The sequence below is a fragment of the Procambarus clarkii genome, chromosome 59 (assembly GCF_040958095.1).
Source record: "Procambarus clarkii isolate CNS0578487 chromosome 59, FALCON_Pclarkii_2.0, whole genome shotgun sequence".
NCBI lineage: Eukaryota > Metazoa > Arthropoda > Malacostraca > Decapoda > Cambaridae > Procambarus > Procambarus clarkii.
In genome coordinates, this window is record NC_091208.1 from 863,009 (window position 1) to 887,143 (window position 24,135).

Sequence of the window (24,135 nt, forward strand, 5' to 3'; positions counted from 1 at the left end):
TCATCTGCATCACTCTCTTGAGCCTCTACATCACTCTCTTAAGCCTCTGCATCACTCTCCTAAGCCTGTTCTTCCCTCTCTTGAGCCTCTGCATCACTCTCTTAAGCCTCTGCCTCACTCTCTTAAGCCTCTGCATCACTCTCCTAAGCCTCTTCTTCCCTCTCTTGACCCTCTGCATCGCTCTCTTAAGCCTCTGCATCACTCTCTTAAGCCTCTGCATCACTCTCTTGAGTCTCTGCCTCACTCACTTAATCCTCTGCATCTCTCTGTTCATCCTCTTCATCACTCTCTTGAGCCTCTGCGTCATTCTCTTGAGCCTCTGCATCCTTCTCTTAAGCCTTTACATCATTCACTTGAGCCTCTGCATCACTCTCTTTAGCCTCTACATCACTCTCTTAAGCCTCTGCATCTCTCTCTTCAGCCTCTGCATTACTCTCTTGAGCCTCTGAATCCCTCTCTTTAGCCTTTGCATTACTCTCTCGAGCCTCTGCATCACTTTCTTGCAGAGGCTCATATCGTGATACTACATGAAATAGTATCGAAATATTGGTAAAAATGAATATATTTACGTAATATCAAACTACATGAAAAACGTGAAAAAAGTCACTATTTTACGATATTTGAGGATTTTAACTTCAAATAATAGAGCGAGGTTTCGTGTTATTTAGATCCAAGAAAAGACATATGGCATAGTTGTTTCCAATACAAACGATAAAAATCAATGTGTTTTCTTTAGAATTAACTAAAATGTTCCTGATTTTCCGTTTATATTACCGATGGAAGATGTACACGAAAACCTCTCTATTCCCTCTGAAACGTCGATATATGCAATAAAAACAGAACTTCTCCCCTTTTCAATATCTTAATCAGTATTTTAACGAGAAACAAATAGTTGATTGAAAATGAAGTATTTAAGGTCAAACAAATAATTGATCTAATCAATTATTTGTTTGCATTATTTTTATCGTATATATAATGAATTAATACCCATAAACTGAAAATTCACAAAAACGTGGATAAACGGAAAATATTGCCTAATTCGATGATATTTTGTTTAAATCACATTAAGGAAAAGGGGATGATAAACGTCAAAATATTGCTAAATTCGATGATTTTTCGTACGAAACAAAATGCAAGAAAACTTGCTTAAAATGCAATAATATGCGAAATTCTGAGATTTGAAGACCAAATCACATATCGTGATACTACATGAAATAGTATCGAAATATTGATAAAAATTAATATATTTAAGTAATATCGAACTACATGCAAAACGTGAAAAGTCACTTTTTAACCATATTTGAGGATTTTAACTTCAAATCATAGAGCAAGGTTTCGTGTTATTTAGATCCAAGAAAAGACATGACATAGTTGTTTCCAATACAAACGGTAAAAATCAATGTGTTTTCATTAGAATTAACTAAAATGTTCCTGATTTTCCGTTTATATTACCGATGGAAGATGTACACGGAAACCGCTCTATTCCGGCTGAAACGTTCATATATGCAATAAAAACAGAACTTCTCCCCTTTTCAGTATCTTACTCAGTATTTTAACGAGAAACAAATAGTTGATTGAAAATCAAGTATTTAAGGTTATTATGTAATCAATTATGTGTTTGTATCATTTTTATCGTATATATAATGAATTAATACCCATAAAATGGAAATTCACAAAAAAGTAGAAAAACGGCAAAATATTGCCTAATTCGATGATATTTTGTTTAAATCACATAAAGGAAAAGGAGATGATACACTTCAAAATATTGCAAAATTCGATGATTTTTCGTACGAAACAAAATGCAAGAAAACTTGCTTAAAATGCAATATTATGCGACATTCTGAGATTTGAAGGCCAAATCACATATCGTGATACTACATGAAATAGTATCGAAATATTGGTAAAAATGAATATATTTACGTAATATCAAACTACATGAAAAACGTGAAAAAAGTCACTATTTTACCATATTTGAGGATTTTAACTTCAAATCATAGAGCGAGGTTTCGTGTTATTTAGATCCAAGAAAAGACATATGACATAGTTGTTTCCAATACAAACGATAAAAATCAATGTGTTTTCTTTAGAATTAACTAAAATGTTCCTGATTTTCCGTTTATATTACCGATGGAAGATGTACACGAAAACCGCTCTATTCCGGCTGAAACGTCGATATATGCAATAAAAACAGAACTTCTCCCCTTTTCAATATCTTACTCAGTATTTTAACGAGAAACAAATAGTTGATTGAAAATGAAGTATTTAAGGTCAAACAAATAATTGATCTAATCAATTATTTGTTTGCATCATTTTTATCGTATATATAATGAATTAATACCCATAAACTGAAAATTCACAAAAACGTGGATAAACGGAAAATATTGCCTAATTCGATGATATTTTGTATAAATGACATTAAGGAAAAGGGGATGATAAACGTTAAAATATTGCTATATTCGATGATTTTTCGTACGATACAAAATGCAAGAAAACTTGCTTAAAAGGCAATATTATGCGAAATTCTGAGATTTGAAGGCCAAATCACATATCGTGATACTACATGAAATAGTATCGAAATATTGGTAAAAATGAATATATTTAAGTAATATCGAACTACATGAAAAACGTGAAAAGTCACTTTTTAATCATATTTGAGGATTTTAACTTCAAATCATAGAGCAAGGTTTCGTGTTATTTATATCCAAGAAAAGACATATGACATAGTTGTTTCCAATACAAACGGTAAAAATCAATGTGTTTTCATTAGAATTAACTAAAATGTTCCTGATTTACCGTTTATATTACCGATGGAAGATGTACACGAAAACCGCTCTATTCCGGCTGAAACGTTCATATATGCAATAAAAACAGAACTTCTCCCCTTTTCAGTATCTTACTCAGTATTTTAACGAGAAACAAATAGTTGATTGAAAATGAAGTATTTAAGGTTATTATCTAATCAATTATGTGTTTGTATCATTTTTATCGTATATATAATGAATTAATACCCATAAACTGAAAATTCACAAAAAAGTAGAAAAACGGCAAAATATTGCCTAATTCGATGATATTTTGTTTAAATCACATAAAGGAAAAGGAGATGATACACTTCAAAATATTGCAAAATTCGATGATTTTTCGTACGAAACAAAATGCAAGAAAACTTGCTTAAAATGCAATATTATGCGACATTCTGAGATTTGAAGGCCAAATAACATATCGTGATACTACATGAAATAGTATCGAAATATTGGTAAAAATGAATATATTTACGTAATATCAAACTACATGAAAACGTGAAAAAGTCACTATTTTACCATATTTGAGGATTTTAACTTCAAATCATAGAGCGAGGTTTTCGTGTTATTTAGATCCAAGAAAAGACATATGACATAGTTGTTTCCAATACAAACGATAAAAATCAATGTGTTTTCTTTAGAATTAACTAAAATGTTCCTGATTTTCCGTTTATATTACCGATGGAAGATGTACACGAAAACCGCTCTATTCCGGCTGAAACGTCGATATATGCAATAAAAACAGAACTTCTCCCCTTTTCAATATCTTATTCAGTATTTTAACGAGAAACAAATAGTTGATTGAAAATGAAGTATTTAAAGTCAAACAAATAATTGATCTAATCAATTATTTGTTTGCATCATTTTTATCGTATATATAATGAATTAATACCCATTAACTGAAAATTCACAAAACGTGGATAAACGGAAAATATTGCCTAATTCGATGATATTTTGTTTAAATCACATGAAGGAAAAGGGGATGATAAACGTCAAAATATTGCTATATTCGATGATTTTTCGTACGAAACAAAATGCAAGAAAACTTGCTTAAAATGCAATATTATGCGAAATTCTGAGATTTGAATGCCAAATCACATATCGTGATACTACATGAAATAGTATCGAAATATTGGTAAAAATGAATATATTTAAGTAATATCGAACTACATGAAAAACGTGAAAAGTCACTTTTTAACCATATTTGAGGATTTTAACTTCAAATCATAGAGCAAGGTTTCGTGTTATTTATATCCAAGAAAAGACATATGACATAGTTGTTTCCAATACAAACGGTAAAAATCAATGTGTTTTCATTAGAATTAACTAAAATGTTCCTGATTTTCCGTTTATATTACCGATGGAAGATGTACACGAAAACCGCTCTATTCCGGCTGAAACGTTCATATATGCAATAAAAACAGAACTTCTCCCCTTTTCAGTATCTTACTCAGTATTTTAACGAGAAACAAATAGTTGATTGAAAATGAAGTTTTTAAGGTTATTATCTAATCAATTATGTGTTTGTATCATTTTTATCGTATATATAATGAATTAATACCCATAAACTGAAAATTCACAAAAAAGTAGAAAAACGGCAAATATTGCCTAATTCGATGATATTTTGTTTAAATCACATAAAGGAAAAGGAGATGATACACTTCAAAATATTGCAAAATTCGATGATTTTTCGTACGAAACAAAATGCAAGAAAACTTGCTTAAAATGCAATATTATGCGACATTCTGAGATTTGAAGGCCAAATCACATATCGTGATACTACATGAAATAGTATCGAAATATTGGTAAAAATGAATATATTTACGTAATATCAAACTACATGAAAAACGTGAAAAAAGTCACTATTTTACCATATTTGAGGATTTTAACTTCAAATCATAGAGCGAGGTTTCGTGATATTTAGATCCAAGAAAAGACATATGACATAGTTGTTTCCAATACAAACGATAAAAATCAATGTGTTTTCTTTAGAATTAACTAAAATGTTCCTGATTTTCCGTTTATATTACCGATGGAAGATGTACACGAAAACCGCTCTATTCCGGCTGAAACGTCGATATATGCAATAAAAACAGAACTTCTCCCCTTTTCAATATCTTACTCAGTATTTTAACGAGAAACAAATAGTTGATTGAAAATGAAGTATTTAAAGTCAAACAAATAATTGATCTAATCAATTATTTGTTTGCATCATTTTTATCGTATATATAATGAATTAATACCCATAAACTGAAAATTCACAAAAACGTGGATAAACGGAAAATATTGCCTAATTCGATGATATTTTGTTTAAATCACATGAAGGAAAAGGGGATGATAAACGTCAAAATATTGCTATATTCGATGATTTTTCGTACGAAACAAAATGCAAGAAAACTTGCTTAAAATGCAATATTATGCGAAATTCTGAGATTTGAATGCCAAATCACATATCGTGATACTACATGAAATAGTATCGAAATATTGGTAAAAATGAATATATTTAAGTAATATCGAACTACATGAAAAACGTGAAAAGTCACTTTTTAACCATATTTGAGGATTTTAACTTCAAATCATAGAGCAAGGTTTCGTGTTATTTATATCCAAGAAAAGACATATGACATAGTTGTTTCCAATACAAACGGTAAAAATCAATGTGTTTTCATTAGAATTAACTAAAATGTTCCTGATTTTCCGTTTATATTACCGATGGAAGATGTACACGAAAACCGCTCTATTCCGGCTGAAACGTTCATATATGCAATAAAAACAGAACTTCTCCCCTTTTCAGTATCTTACTCAGTATTTTTAACGAGAAACAAATAGTTGATTGAAAATGAAGTTTTTAAGGTTATTATCTAATCAATTATGTGTTTGTATCATTTTTATCGTATATATAATGAATTAATACCCATAAACTGAAAATTCACAAAAAAGTAGAAAAACGGCAAAATATTGCCTAATTCGATGATATTTTGTTTAAATCACATAAAGGAAAAGGGGATGATAGACGTCAAAATATTGCTATATACGATGATTTTTCGGACGAAACAAAATGCAAGAAAACTTGCTTAAAATGCAACTTTATGCGAAATTCTAAGATTTGAAGGCCAAATCACATATCGTGATACTAAATGAAATAGTATCGAAATATTGGTAAAAATGAATATATTTACATAATATCAAACTACATGAAAAACGTGAAAAAAGGCACTATTTCACATTATTTGAAGATTTTAACTTCAAATCATAGAGCGAGGTTTCGTATTATTTAGATCCAAGAAAAGACATATGACAATGTTGTTTCAAATACAAATGATAAAACATTTAAATTAGAATTAACTAAAAAGTTCTTGATTTTCCGTTTATATTACCGATGGAAGATGTACAAGTAAAACCGCTCTAATCCGGCTGAAACGTCGATATATGCAATAAAAACCGAATTTCTCTCCTTTTCAATATCCTACTCAGTATTTTAACGAGAAACAAATGGTTGATTGAAAATGAAGTATTTAAGGTTAATTCTAATCAATTATGTGTTTGCATCATTTTTATCGTATATTTAAGGAATTATTAACATTAAACTGAAAATTCACAAAAACGTGGAAAAACGGCAAAATATTGCCTAATTCGAGGATATTTTGTCTAAATCACATAAAGGAAAAGGGGATGATAAACGTCAAAATATTGCTATATTCGATGATTTTTCGTACGAAACAAAATGCAAGAAAACTTGCTTAAAATGCAAAATTATGCGACATTATGAGATTTGAAGGCCAAATCACATATCGTGATACTACATTAAATAGTATCGAAATATTGGTAAAAATGAATATATTTACGTAATATCAAACTACATGAAAAACTAAAAAAAACACTATTTTACCATATTTGAGGATTTTGACTTCATATCATAGAGCGAGGTTTCGTGTTATTTAGATCCAAGGAAAGACATATGACATAGTTTTTTCCAATACAAACGATAAAAATCAATGTGTTTTCTTAGAATTAACTAAAATGTTCCTGATTTTCCGTTCATATTAACGATGGAAGATGTACACGAAAACCGCTCTATTCCGGCTGAAACGTCGATATATGCATTAAAAACAGAACTTCTCCCCTTATCAATATCTTACTCAGTATTTTAACGAGAAACAAATAGTTGATTGAAAATGAAGTATTTAAAGTTATTATCTAATCAATTATGTGTTTGTATCATTTTTATCGTATATATAATGAATTAATACCCATAAACTGGAAATTCACAAAAAAGTAGAAAAAACGGCAAAATATTGCCTAATTCGATGATATTTTGTTTAAATCACATAGAGGAAAAGTGGATGATAAACGTCAAAATATTCCTAAATTCCATGATTTTACGTACGAAACAAAATGCAAGAAAACTTGCTTAAAATGCAACTTTATGCGAAATTCTGAGATTTGAAGGCCAAATCACATATCGTGATACTACATGAAAAAGTATCGAAATATTGGTAAAAATGAATATATTTACATAATATCAAACTACATGAAAAACGTGAAAAAAGTCACTATTGTACATTATTTGAGGATTTTAACTTCAAATCATAGAGCGAGGTTTCGTATTATTTAGATCCAAGAAAAGACATATGACATAGTTGTTTCCAATACAAATGATAAAAACCAATGTGTTTTCATTAGAATTAACAAAAATGTTCTTGATTTTCCGTTTATATTACCGATGGAAGATGTACAAGTAAAACCGCTCTGCTCCGGCTGAAACGTCGATATATGCAATAAAAACAGAACTTCTCCCCTTTTCAATAAATTACTCAGTATTTTAACGAGAAACAAATAGTTGATTGAAAATGAAGTATTTAAGGTTATTATCTAATCAATTATGTGTTTGCATCGTTTTTATCGTATATATAATGAATTAATACCCATAAACTGAAAATTCACAAAAAAGTAGAAAAACGGCAAAATATTGCCTAATTCGATGATATTTTGTTTAAATCACATAGAGGAAAAGTGGATGATAAACGTCAAAATATTGCTAAATTCGATGATTTTTCGTACGAAACAAAATGCAAGAAAACTTGCTTAAAATGCAACTTTATGCGAAATTCTGAGATTTAAAGGCCAAATCACATATCGTGATACTACATGAAATAGTATCGAAATATTGGTAAAAATGAATATATTTACATAATATCAAACTACATGAAAAACGTGAGAATTCACTATTTTACATTATTTGAGGATTTTAACTTCAAATCATAGAGCGAGGTTTCGTATTATTTAGATCCAAGAAAAGACATATGACAATGTTGTTTCAAATACAAATGATAAAACCAATGTGTTTTCATTAGAATTAACTAAAATGTTCTTGATTTTCAGTTTATATTCCCGATGGAAGATGTACAAGTAAAACCGCTCTAATCCGGCTGAAACGTCGATATATGCAATAAAAACCGAACTTCTCTCCTTTTCAATATCCTACTCAGTATTTTAACGAGAAACAAATGGTTGATTGAAAATGAATTATTTAATGTAAATTTCTAATCAATTATGTATTTGCATGATTTTTATCGTATATTTAAGGAATTAATAACATTAAACTGAAAATTCACAAAAACGTGGAAAAACGGCAAATATTGCCTAATTCGAGGATATTTTGTCTAAATCACACAAAGGAAAAAGGGATGATAAACGTCAAAATATTGCTATATTCGATGATTTTTCGTACGAAACAAAATACAAGAAAACTTGCTTAAAATACAATATTATGCGAAATTATGAGATTTGAAGGCCAAATCACATATCGTGATACTACATTAAATAGTGTCGAAATATTTGTAAAAATGAATATATTTACGTAATATCAAACTACATGAAAAAACGTGAAAAAAGTCACTATTTTACCATATTTGAGGATTTTAACTTCAAATCATAGAGCGAGGTTTCGTATTATTTAGATCCAAGAAAAGACATAAGACAATGTTGTTTCCAATACAAATGATAAAAAAAAATGTGTTTTCATTAGAATTAACTAAAATGTTCCTGATTTTCCGTTTATATTACCGATGGAAGATGTACACGAAAACCGCTCTATTCCGGCTGAAACGTCGATATATGCAATAAAAACCGAACTTCTCCCCTTTTCAATATCTTACTCAGTATTTTAACGAGAAACAAATAGATCATTGAAAATGAAGTATTTAAGGTTATTATCTAATCAATTATGTGTTTGCATAATTTTTATCGTATATATAATGAATTAATAACAATAAACTGAAAATTCACAAAAACTTGGAAAAACAGAAAATATTGCCTTATTCGATGATATTTTGTTTTAATCACATAAACGAAAAGGAGATGATACACGTCAAAATATTGCAAAATTCGATGATTTTTCGCACGAAACAAAATGCAAGAAAACTTGCTTAAAATGCAATATTATGCGACATTCTGAGATTTGAAGGCCAAATCACATATCGTGACACTACATGAAATAGTATCGAAATATTGGTAAAATGAATATATTTACGTAATATCAAACTACATGAAAAACGTGAAAAAGTCACTATTTTACCATATATGAGGATTTTAACTTCAAATCATAGAGCGAGGTTTCGTGTTATTTAGATCCAAGAAAAGACATATGACATAGATGTTTCCAATACAAATGATAAAAACCAATGTGTTTTCATTAGAATTAACAAAAATGTTCTTGATTTTCCGTTTATATTACCGATGGAAGATGTACAAGTAAAACCAGCTCTACTCCGGCTGAAACGTCGATATATGCAATAAAAACAGAACTTCTCCCCTTTTCAATATCCTACTCAGTATTTTAACGAGAAACAAATGGTTGATTGAAAATGAAGTATTTAAGGTTAATTTCTAATCAATTATGTGTTTGCATCATTTTTATCGTATATTTAATTAATTAATAACATTAAACTGAAAAATCACAATACGTGGAAAAACGGCAACATATTGCCTAATTCGATGATATTTTGTTTAAATCACATAAAGGAAATAGAGATGATACACGTCAAAATATTGCAAAATTCGATGAAAACAAACTACATGAAAAACGTGAAAAAAGTCACTTTTTAAACCATATTTGAGGATTTAACTTCAAATCATAGAGCAAGGTTTCGTGTTATTTAGATCCAAGAAAAGACATATGACAATGTTGTTTAAAAAACAAACGATAAAAATAAATGTGTTTTTATTAGAATTAACTAAAATGTTCCTGATTTTCGGTTTATATTACCGATGGAAGATGTACACGAAAACCGCCCTATTCCGGCTGAAACGTCGATATATGCTATAAAAACAGAACTTCTCCCCTTTTCAATATCTGACTCAGTATTTTAACGAGAAACAAATAGTTGATTGAAAATGAAGTATTTAAGGTTATTATCTAATCAATTATGTGTTTGCATCATTTTTATCTTATATATAATGAATTAATACCCATAAACTGAAAATTCACAAAAACTTGGAAAAAACAGAAAATATTGCCTTATTCAATGATATTTTGTTTAAATCACAAATATATATTCATTCATAAATATATTCATTTTTAGCAATATTTCGATACTATTTCATGTAGTATCACGATATGTGATTTGGCCTTCAAATCTTAGAATTTCGCATAATATTGCATTTTAAGCAAGTTTTCTTGCATTTTGTTTCGTACGAAAAATCATAGAATTTAGCAATCTCCTTTTCCTTTAAGTGATTTAAACAAAATATCATCGAATTAGGCAATATTTTTTCCGTTTTTTCACGTTTTTGTGAATTTTCAGTTTATTGTTATTAATTCATTAAATATACGATAAAAATTTTGCAAACACATAATTGATTTGAAATTAACCTTAAATACTTCATTTTCAATCAACCATTTGTTTCTCGTTAAATACTGAGTAGGATATTGAAAAGGGGAGAAGTTCGGTTGTTATTGCATATATCGACGTTTCAGCCAGATTAGAGCGGTTTTACGTGTACATCTTCCATCAGTAATATAAACGGAAAATCAGGAACATTTTAGTTAATTCTAATGAAAACACATTTGTTTTTATCATTTGTATTGGAAACACCATTGTCATATGTCTTTTCTTGGATCTAAATAATACGAAACCTCGCTGTATGATTTGAAGTTAAAATCTTCAAATATGGTAAAAATAGTGACTTTATTCACGTTTTTTCATGTAGTTTGATATTACGTAAATATATTCATTTTTACCAATATTTCGATACTATTTCATGTAGTATCACGATATTTGATTTGGCCTTCAAATCTCAGAATTTCGCATATTATTGCAATTTAAGCAAGTTTTCTTGCATTTTGTTTCATACGAAAATCATCAAATTTAGCAATATTTTGACGTTTATCATCCCCTTTTCCTTTATGTGATTTAATCAAAATATCATCGAATTAGGCAATATTTTGCCGTTTTTTCCACGTTTTTCGTGAATTTTTAGTTTATTGTTATTAATTCATTATATATACGATAAAAATGATGCAAACACCATAATTGATTAGAAATTAACCTTAAATGCTTCATTTTCAATCAACTATTTTGTTTCTCGTTAAGATACTGAGTAAGATATTGAAAAGGGGAGAAGTTGTCTGTTTTATTGCATATATCGACGTTTTCAGCCGGAATAGAACAGTTTTCGTGTACATCTTCCTTCGGTAATATAAACGGAAAATCAGTTTGTTTTTTTTGTTAATTCTAACGAAAACAGATTGATTTTTATCATTTGTATTGGTAACAACATTGTCATATGTCTTTTTTTGATCTAAATAATACGAAACCTCGCTCTATGATTTGAAGTTAAAATCCTCAAATATGGTTAAATAGTAACTTTTTTCACGTTTTTCATGTAGTGTGATATTACGTATATATATTAATTTTTACCAATATTTCGATACTATTTCATGTAGTATCACGATAGTGATTTGGCCTTCAAATCTCAGAATTTCGCATAATATTGCATTTTAAGCAAGTTTTCTTGCATTTTGTTTCGTACGAAAAATCATCAAATTTAGCAATATTTTGACGTTCATCATCCCCTTTTCCTCTATGTGATTTAAACAAAATATCATCGAATTAGGCAATATTTGGCCGTTTTTCCACGTTTTTGTGAATTTTCAGTTTATTGTTATTAATTCATTATATATACGATAAAAATGATGCAAACACATAATTGATTAGAAATTAACCTTAAATACTTCATTTTCTATCACTATTTGTTTCTCGTTAAGATACTGAGTAAGATATTGAAAAGGGAGAAGTTCTGTTTTTATTGCATATATCGACGTATCAGCCGGATATAGAGCGGTTTCGTGTACATCTTCCATCGGTAATAATAAACGGAAAATCAAGAACATTTTAGTTAATTCTAATGAAAACACATTGTTTTTTATCATTTGTATTGGAAACAACATTGTCTTATGTCTTTTCTTGGATTTAAAATAATACGAAAACCTCGCTCTATGATTTGAAGATTAAATCTCCAAAATATGGTAAAATAGAGACTTTTTTCACGTTTTTCATGTAGTTTGATATTACGTAAATATATTCATTTTACCAATATTTCGATACTATTCATGTCCTAGATCACAATATGTGATTTGGCCTTCCAAATCTCAGAATTTCGCATAATATTGCATTTTAAGCAAGTTTTCTTGCATTTCGTTTCGTACGAAAAATCATCGTATTTAGAAATATTTTGACGTTTATCATCCCCTTTTCCTCTATGTGATTTAAACAAAATATCATCGAATTAGGCAATATTTTGCCGTTTTTCCACGTTTTTGTGAATTTTCAGTTCTGGGTATTAATTCATTATATATACGATAAAAATGATGCAAACACATAATTGATTAGATAATAACCTTAAATACTTCATTTTCAATCAAACCTATTTGTTTCTCGTCAAAATACCGAGTTATGATATTGAAAAAAAGGTGAGCTAAGTTCATGTTTTTAATTGAATTATCGGACGGTTTCAGCCGGAATACAGAATGTTTTCGTGTACATCTTCCATCGGTAATATAAACGGAAAATCAGTTTTTTTTTGTTAATTCTAAAGAAAAACACATTGATTTTTAATCATTTTTATTGGAAACAACATTGGTCCATATGTCTTTTTTGGATCTAAATAATACAAACCTCGCTCTATGATTTGAAGTTAAAATCTCCAAATATGGTAAAAATAGAGACTTTTTTCACGTTTTTCATGTAGTTTGATATTACGTAAATATATTAATTTTTTACCAATATTCGATACTATTTCATGTAGTATCACGATATGTGATTTGGCCTTCAAATCTCAGAATTTCGCATAATATTCATTTTAAGCAAGTTTTTCTTGCATTTTGTTTCGTACGAAAAATCATCGAATTTACCAATATTTTGACGTTTATCATCCCCTTTTCCTTCATGATTTAAAACATATATCAGCGAATAGCAATATTTCGCCGTTTTTCCACATTTTTGTGAATTTTCCGTTTATTGTTATTAATTGATTAAATATACGATAAAAATTATGCAAACACATAATTGATTTGAAATTAACCTAAAATACTTCATTTTCAATCAACCATTTGTTTCTCGTTAAAATAATGAGTAGGATATTGAAAAGGGGAGAAGTTCGGTTTTTATTGCATATATCGACGTTCCAGCCGGATTTGAGCGGTTTTACGTGTACATCTTCCATCGGTAATATAAACGGAAAATCAGGAACATTTTAGTTAATTCTAATGAAAACACATTTGTTTTTATCATTTGTATTGGAAACAACATTGTCATATGTCTTTTCTTGGATCTAAATAATACGAAACCTCGCTCTATGATTTGAAGTTAAAATCTTCAAATATGGAAAAAATAGTGACTTTTTCACGTTTTTCATGTAGTTTGATATTACGTAAATATATTAATTTTTACCAATATTTCGATACTATTTCATGTAGTATCACGATATGTGATTTGGCCTTCAAATCTCAGAATTTCGCATAATATTGCAATTTAAGCAAGTTTTCTTGCATTTTGTTTCGGACGAAAAATCATCGAATTTAGCAATATCATGACGTTTATCATCCTCTTTTCCTTTATGTGATTTAAACAAAATATCATCGAATTAGGCAATATTTTGCCGTTTTTCCACGTTTTTGTGAATTTTCAGTTTATTGTTATTAATTCATTATATATACGATAAAAATGAAGCAAACACATAATTGATTAGATAATAACCTTAAATACTTCATTTTCAATCAACTATTTGTTTCTCGTTAAGATACTGAGTAAGATATGGAAAAGGGGAGAAGTTCTGTTTTTATTGCATATTTCGACGTTTCAGACGGAATAGAGCGGTTTTCGTGTACATCTTCCATCGGTAATATAAACGGAAAATCAAGAACATTTTAGTTAATTCTAATGAAAACACATTGTTTTTTATCATTTGTATTGGAAACAACATTGTCTTATGTCTTTTCTTGGATCTAAATAATACGAAACCTCGCTCTATGATTTGAAGTTTAAATCCTCAAATATGGTAAAATAGTGACTTTTTCACGTTTTTCATGTAGTTTGATATTACGTAAATATATTCATTTTTACCAATATTTCGATACTATTTCATGTAGTATCACAATATGTGATTTGGCCTTCAAATCTCAGAATGTCGCGTAATATTGCATTTTAAGCAAGTTTTCTTGCATTTTGTTTCGTACGAAAAATCACCGAATTTAGCAATACTTTGACGTTTATCATCCCCTTTCCCTCTATGTGATTTAAACAAAATATCATCGAATTAGGCAATATTTTGCCGTTTTTCCACGTTTTGTGAATTTTCAGTTTATGGGTATTAATTCATTATATATACGATAAAACTGATGCAAACACATAATTGATTAGAAATTAACCTTAAATACTTCATTTTCAATCAACTATTTGTTTCTCGTTAAGATACTGAGTAAGATATTGAAAAGGGGAGAAGTTCTGTTTTTATTGCATATATCGACATTTCAGCCGGAATTGAGCGGTTTTCGTGTACATCTTCCATCGGTAATATAAACGGTGAATCAAGAACATTTTAGTTAATTCTAATGAAAACACATTGTTTTTTATCATTTGTATTGGAAACAACATTGTCTTATGTCTTTTCTTGGATCTAAATAATACGAAACCTCGCTCTATGATTTGAAGTTTAAATCCTCAAATATTGTAAAATAGTGACTTTTTTCACGTTTTTCATGTAGTTTGATATTATGTAAATATATTCATTTTTACCAATGTTTCGATACTATTTCATGTAGTATCACAATATGTGATTTGGCCTTCAAATCTCAGAATGTCGCATAATATTGCATTTTAAGCAAGTTTTCTTGCATTTTGTTTCGTACGAAAAATCACCGAATTTAGCAATATTTTGACGTTTATCATCCCCTTTTCCTCTATGTGATTTAAACAAAATATCATCGAATTATGCAATATTTTGCCGTTTTTCCACGTTTTGTGAATTTTCAGTTTATGGGTATTAATTCATTATATATACGATAAAAATGATGCAAACACATAATTGATTAGATAATAACCTTAAATACTTCATTTTCAATCAACTATTTGTTTCTCGTTAAAATACTGAGTAAGATATTGAAAAGGGGAGAAGTTCTGTTTTTATTGAATATATCGACGTTTCAGCCGGAATACAGATGTTTTCGTGTACATCTTCCATCGGAAATATAAACGGAAAATCAGTTTTTTTTTTTTTGTTAATTCTAATGAAAACACATTGATTTTTATCATTTGTATTGGAAACAACATTGTCATATGTCTTTTTTTGATCTAAATAATACTAAACCTCGCTCTATGATTTGAAGTTAAAATCCTCAAATATGGTTAAATAGTGACTTTTTTCACGTTTTTCATGTAGTTTGATATTACGTAAATATATTCATTTTTACCAATATTTCGATACTTTTTCATGTAGTATCACGATATGTGATTTGGCCTTCAAATCTCAGAATTTCGCATAATATTGCATTTTGAGCAAGTTTTCTTGCATTTTGTTTTGTACGAAAAATAATCGAATTTAGCAATATTTTGACGTTTATCATCTCCTTTTCCTTTATGTGATTCAAACAAAATATCATCGAATTTGGCAATATTTTGCCGTTTTCCACGTTTTTGTGAATTTTCAGTCTATGGGTATTATTTCATTATATATACGATAACAGTATGAGCCTCTACATCACTCTCTTCATCCTCTGCATCCATCTCTTGAGCATCTCCATCACTCTCCTGGGCCCCTGCATCAATTTCTTGAGCCTCTGCATCACTCTTTTGAGCCTCTGCATCACCCTCTTAAGCCTCTGCATCCCTATTTTGAGCCTCTGCATCACTTTCTTAAGCCTCTGCATCCCTTTCTTGAGCCTCTGCATCCCTCTCTTGAACTCCTGCATCCCTCTCATGAGCCTCGCAGCCTTCTCTTGAGTCTTTGCATCACTCAGTTAAGCCTGTGCTTCCCTCTCTTAAGCCTATGAATCCCTCTCTTCAGCCTCTGAATCCCTCTCTTTAGCCTTTGCATTACTCTCTCGAGCCTCTGCATCACTTTCTTGATCCTCTGCATCATTCTCTTGAGCCTCTGCATCACTCTCTTAAGCCTCTGCCTCACTCTCTTAAGCCTCTGCATCACTCTCCTAAGCCTCTTCTTCCCTCTCTTGACCCTCTGCATCACTCTCTTAAGCCTCTGCATCACTCTCTTAAGCCTCTGCATCACTCTCTTGAGTCTCTGCCTCACTCACTTAATCCTCTGCATCTCTCTGTTCATCCTCTTCATCACTCTCTTGAGCCTCTGCGTCATTCTCTTGAGCCTCTGCATCCCTCTCTTAAGCCTTTACATCATTCACTTGAGCCTCTGCATCACTCTCTTTAGCCTCTACATCACTCTCTTAAGCCTCTGCATCTCTCTCTTCAGCCTCTGCATTACTCTCTTGAGCCTCTGAATCCCTCTCTTTAGCCTTTGCATTACTCTCTCGAGGGTCTGCATCACTTTCTTGCAGAGGCTCATATCGTGATACTACATGAAATAGTATCGAAATATTGGTAAAAATGAATATATTTACGTAATATCAAACTACATGAAAAACGTAAAAAAAACACTATTTTACCATATTTGAGGATTTTGACGTCAAATCATAGAGCGAGGTTTCGTGTTATTTAGATCCAAGAAAAGACATATGACAGTTGTTTCCAATACAAACGATAAAAATCAATGTGTTTTCTTTAGAATTACCTAAAATGTTCCTGATTTTCCGTTTATATTAACGATGGAAGATGTACACGAAAACCTCTCTATTCCGGCTGAAACGTCGATATATGCAATAAAAACAGAACTTCTCCCCTTTTCAATATCTTACTCAGTATTTTAACGAGAAACAAATAGTTGATTGAAAATGAAGTATTTAAGGTCAAACAAATAATTGATCTAATCAATTATTTGTTTGCATCATTTTTATCGTATATATAATGAATTAATACCCATAAACTGAAAATTCACAAAAACGTGGATAAACGGAAAATATTGCCTAATTCGATGATATTTTGTTTAAATCACATTAAGAAAAAGGGGATGATAAACGTCAAAATATTGCTAAATTCGATGATTTTTCGGACGAAACAAAATGCAAGAAAACTTGCTTAAAATACAACTTTATGCGAAATTCTAAGATTTGAAGGCCAAATCACATATCGTGATACTACATGAAATAGTATCGAAATATTGGTAAAAATGAATATATTTACATAATATCAAACTACATGAAAAACGTGAAAAAAGTCACTATTTTACATTATTTGAGGATTTTAACTTCAAATCATAGAGCGAGGTTTCGTATTATTTAGATCCAAGAAAAGACATATGACAATGTTGTTTCAAATACAAATGATAAAACCAATGTGTTTTCATTAGAATTAACTAAAATGTTCTTGATTTTCCGTTTATATTACCGATGGAAGATGTACAAGTAAAACCGCTGTAATCCGGCTGAAACGTCGATATGTGCAATAAAAACGGAATTTCTCTCCTTTTCAATATCCTACTCAGTATTTTAACGAGAAACAAATGGTTGATTCAAAATGAAGTATTTAAGGTTAATTTCTAATCAATTATGTGTTTGCATGATTTTTATCGTATATTTAAGGAATTAATAACATTAAACTGAAAATTAACAAAAACGTGGAAAAACGGCAAAATATTGCCTAATTCGAGGATATTTTGTCTAAGTCATATAAAGGAAAAGGGGATGATAAACGTCAAAATATTGCTATATTCGATGATTTTTCGAACGAAACAAAATGCAAGAAAACTTGCTTAAAATGCAATATTATGCGACATTCTGAGATTTGAAGGCCAAATCACATATTGTGATTCTACATGAAATAGTATCGAAATATTGGTAAAAATTAATATATTTACGTAATATCAAACTACATGAAAAACGTAAAATAAACACTATTTTACCATATTTGAGGATTTTGACTTCAAATCATAGAGCGAGGTTTCGTGTTATTTAGATCCAAGAAAAGACATATGACATAGTTGTTTCCAATACAAACGATAAAAATCAATGTGTTTTCTTTAGAATTAACTAAAATGTTCCTGATTTTCCGTTTATATTAACGATGGAAGATGTACACCAAAACCGCTCTATTCCGGCTGAAACGTCGATATATGCAATAAAAACAGAACTTCTCCCCTTTTCAATATCTTACTCAGTATTTTAACGAGAAACAAATAGTTGTTTGAAAATGAAGTATTTAAGGTTATTATCTAATCAATTATGTGTTTGTATCATTTTTATCGTATATAAATGAATTAATACCCATAAACTGAAAATTCACAAAAAAGTAGAAAAACGGCAAAATATTGCCTAATTCGATGATATTTTGTTGAAATCACATAGAGGAAAAGTGGATGATAAACGTCAAAATATTGCTAAATTCGATGATTTTACGTACGAAACAAAATGCAAGAAAACTTGCTTAAAATGCAACTTTATGCGAAATTCTGAGATTTAAAGGTCAAATCACATATCGTGATACTACATGAAATAGTATCGAAATATTGGTAAATGAATATATTTACATAATATCAAACTACATGAAAAACGTGAGAATTCACTATTTTACATTATTTGAGGATTTTAACTTCAAATCATAGAGCGAGGTTTCGTATTATTTAGATCCAAGAAAAGACATGACAATGTTGTTTCAAATACAAATGATAAAACCAATGTGTTTTCATTAGAATTAACTAAAATGTTCTTGATTTTCCGTTTATTTTACCGATGGAAGATGTACAAGTAAAACCGCTCTAATCCGGCTGAAACGTCGATATATGCAATAAAAACCGAACTTCTCTCCTTTTCAATATCCTACTCAGTATTTTAACGAGAAACAAATGGTTGATTGAAAATGAAGTATTTAATGTAAATTTCTAATCAATTATGTATTTGCATGATTTTTATCGTATATTTAAGGAATTAATAACATTAAACTGAAAATTCACAAAAACGTGGAAAAACGGCAAAATATTGCCTAATTCGAGGATATTTTGTCTAAATCACATAAAGGAAAAGGGGATGATAAACGTCAAAATATTGCTATATTCGATGATTTTTCGTACGAAACAAAATGCAAGAAAACTTGCTTAAAATGCAATATTATGCGACATTATGAGATTTGAAGGCCAAATCACATATCGTGATACTACATTAAATAGTATCGAAATATTGGTTAAAATGAATATATTTACGTAATATCAAACTACATGAAAAACGTAAAAAAAACACTATTTTACCATATTTGAGGATTTTAACTTCAAATCATAGAGCGAGGTTTCATGTTATTTAGATCCAAGAAAAGACATATGACATAGTTGTTTCCAATACAAACGATAAAAATCAATTTGTTTTCTTTAGAATTAACTAAAATGTTCCTGATTTTCCGTTTATATTACCGATGGAAGATGTACACGTAAACCGCTCTATTCCGGCTGAAACGTCGATATATGCAATTAAAGAGAACTTCTCCCCTTTTCAATATCTTACTCAGTATTTTAACGAGAAGCAAATAGTTGATTGAAAATGAAGTATTTAAGGTTATTATCTAATCAATTATGTGTTTGTATCATTTTTATCGTATATATAATGAATTAATACCCATAAACTGAAAATTCACAAAAAAGTAGAAAAACGGCAAAATATTGCCTAATTCGATGATATTTTGTTTAAATCACATAAAGGAAAAGGAGATGATACACTTCAAAATATTGCAAAATTCGATGATTTTTCGTACGAAACAAAATGCAAGAAAACTTGCTTAAAATGCAATATTATGCGACATTCTGAGATTTGAAGGCCAAATCACATATCGTGATACTACATGAAATAGTATCGAAATATTGGTAAAAATGAATACATTTAAGTAATATCGAACTACATGAAAAACGTGAAAAGTCACTTTTTAACCATATTTGAGGATTTTAACTTCAAATCATAGAGCGAGGTTTCGTGTTATTTAGATCCAAGAAAAGACATATGACATAGTTGTTTCCAATACAAACGGTAAAAATCAATGTGTTTTCATTAGAATTAACTAAAATGTTCCTGATTTTCCGGTTATATTACCGATGGAAGATGTACAAGTAAAACCGCTCTAATCCGGCTGAAACGTCGATATATGCAATAAAAACCGAATTTCTCTCCTTTTCAATATCCTACTCAGTATTTTAACGAGAAACAAATGGTTGATTGAAAATGAAGTATTTAAGGTTAATTTCTAATCAATTATGTGTTTGCATGATTTTTATCGTATATTTAAGGAATTATTAACATTAAACTGAAAATTCACAAAAACGTGGAAAAACGGCAAAATATTGCCTAATTCGAGGATATTTTGTCTAAATCACATAAAGGAAAAGGGGATGATAAACGTCAAAATATTGCTATATTCGATGATTTTTCGTACGAAACAAAATACAAGAAAACTTGCTTAAAATGCAATATTATGCGACATTATGAGATTTGAAGGCCAAATCACATATCGTGATACTACATTAAATAGTATCGAAATATTGGTAAAAATGAATATATTTACGTAATATCAAACTACATGAAAAACTAAAAAAAACACTATTTTACCATATTTGAGGATTTTGACTTCATATCATAGAGCGAGGTTTCGTGTTATTTAGATCCAAGAAAAGACATATGACATAGTTGTTTCCAATGCAAACGATAAAAATCAATGTGTTTTCTTTAGAATTAACTAAAATGTTCCTGATTTTCCGTTTATATTAACGATGGAAGATGTACACGAAAACCGCTCTATTCCGGCTGAAACGTCGATATATGCATTAAAAACAGAACTTCTCCCCTTTTCAATATCTTACTCAGTATTTTAACGAGAAACAAACAGTTGATTGAAAATGAAGTATTTAAAGTTATTATCTAATCAATTATGTGTTTGTATCATTTTTATCGTATATATAATGAATTAATACCCATAAACTGGAAATTCACAAAAAAGTAGAAAAACGGCAAAATATTGCCTAATTCGATGATATTTTGTTTAAATCACATAGAGGAAAAGTGGATGATAAACGTCAAAATATTGCTAAATTCCATGATTTTACGTACGAAACAAAATGCAAGAAAACTTGCTTAAAATGCAACTTTATGCGAAATTCTGAGATTTGAAGGCCAAATCACATATCGTGATACTACATGAAATAGTATCGAAATATTGGTAAAAATGAATATATTTACATAATATCAAACTACATGAAAAACGTGAAAAAAGTCACTATTGTACATTATTTGAGGATTTTAACTTCAAATCATAGAGCGAGGTTTCGTATTATTTAGATCCAAGAAAAGACATATGACATAGTTGTTTCCAATACAAATGATAAAAACCAATGTGTTTTCATTAGAATTAACAAAAATGTTCTTGATTTTCCGTTTATATTACCGATGGAAGATGTACAAGTAAAACCGCTCTACTCCGGCTGAAACGTCGATATATGCAATAAAAACAGAACTTCTCCCCTTTTCAATAACTTACTCAGTATTTTAACGAGAAACAAATAGTTGATTGAAAATGAAGTATTTAAGGTTATTATCTAATCAATTATGTGTTTGCTTAAGTTTGCTTGAGTGGAGACGAAACTGATGAAATGTTGACTTTCGACGAGTTACATTGGATATTCAATTACTTATGCCGTAGTAGTTACGATACCGATTGTAGTGATGGAGAAGATGAAGTTTGATTGAATGGGGAAGAAACTGATGAAACGTTGACTTTCGAGGAGTTACATTGGATACTGTCACAGGGGGTGGGCTGGGGCTCTGCTAGCAGTCGGCTGCTAAAGGGCTCAGAAGGCAGAATACTCAGCCCCTCCGACTCTTGGGACTCACCGGAGTCTCCTGGTCCCACAGGAGAGGACCAGTAATACCCACCACCGCAGGTCTTTGCCCCCACCACTAGGGGTGCCACTGATTCACCCTGGAAGCCCTTCAGTCAACCACGGGGAAACTGCCATTAGCAATTCCGGCCTAGACCCATGGAGAAGTGAAGGAAGACCCAGGCTTACCTTTTAACAATAACTTCTCCTGAGTCTTGCCTACCAGACAAAAAGTTGCAGGAAATCCTTTCCCGCCTGCCTTCTCTATCTTTTGACAAGGTCGCCAGCTGGGTTCCCCACTTTCTCCTTATGTGATATGATCTCCTCAATCCCCCTTTGACTTATTAATTTTACGTCCTACCCTGTCCACAGCAGTGGTTCTTGGTTCTTTCTTTCTCTCCTTCTTTACTACTTCTTGGGAAGCCTCACTAGGACAAGGCCAAACACCAGCAAATTTGAATACATTTACTGGACAAAGCACATACACAGTTCATACACACATACAATAATAATAATAATGAATCCTACACTCTATACTATTTCAGTCAGGTTGCACTCCAATTCCATCAGAACTCTATCATCAGCTTACCAAGTGGTATCCTATCTTCTGATTCACCACCTGATACTATCTACCTCCTCAAGTCGATCAAGTCTTATACTACAATGTTGCACTATCAGCGAGAGAATATATATAAAAACATGTACAAGGAAAATCAGCGTATGAATGCAATAACATATTTATATATGTTATATATTTATATATATATATATATATATATATATATATATATATATATATATATATATATATATATATATATATATATATATATATATATATATATATATATATATATCAGTATAAATGTATATATATATATATATATATATATATATATATATATATATATATAAATGTTCCTTGATACACAACAATGATCAATCGATCACCCTATCAGTCCTAAAACACATACATCTGTAGGTAATCCAACCTACGTCTGTAAGTCTATGCTTCAGTATAGACACTCCTCGGCACAAGAACGGCAAAAATCACTCACCTTTCACTGCGCCTTGCACCCTAAGGACAACCAAACACTCTATCACTTCCCTACAAGTAATCCTTTAGAACTTCCTTCCATATCTGGAAGTTCACTACCCTGATCTCTTCAGGAACTACCAGGATCCTCTGCAGCTCCTCCAGGTCGAGCCCATCCAGCGGTTGAGACCTCTGGGCAACAGCAACAGTGTGAGGGCACAGCTTCTGTGAGGTTCAACGAGGCCCGCCTAGATCAGTCGGCCCAGCTAGCTAGCATGTTTGGGCACACATTGGTTCAAGTGGGAACTGTGAAGTTGGTATCAGTTGCTGGGTTACCTTTCAGACCCTTCAGTGGTTAGGCTACATATATATACTCCCCTGAGGTTGCCCTGTGCCTTCCCTTGATGGACCATGTGGTTGGATTGCAAGGCACTGTTCCACTGCTCCGGCTGCGTTATACTCACACCCGGTTTCATCATTGACTTACATCCGGCTTCGTCTTTGACTCGCCCTTCTGCACCTCTCCATACCCTGGCCACTTACTTCCTTGAACGTCTCCCACGTTCCCAGTAGTGACTAACTACACACGTGGAGTAACTTCACCTCTTTTACAACTGTATCTTTAATTAGGGAAGCTCTACAGCGCCATAATTGTACTCGAACCAGAACCAATGCCCCTAACTGCTTAAACTTGTCATGCGCGGAGCCTGTTGTCGCTGACGAGTGTGGGTGTCGTAAAGATCTTTGGTCTATTTACTATGGTCAGAAATTTTGATGTCATAACTGATGATCCCACTGCCACTGATGGTCCCACTGTTACTGATGATC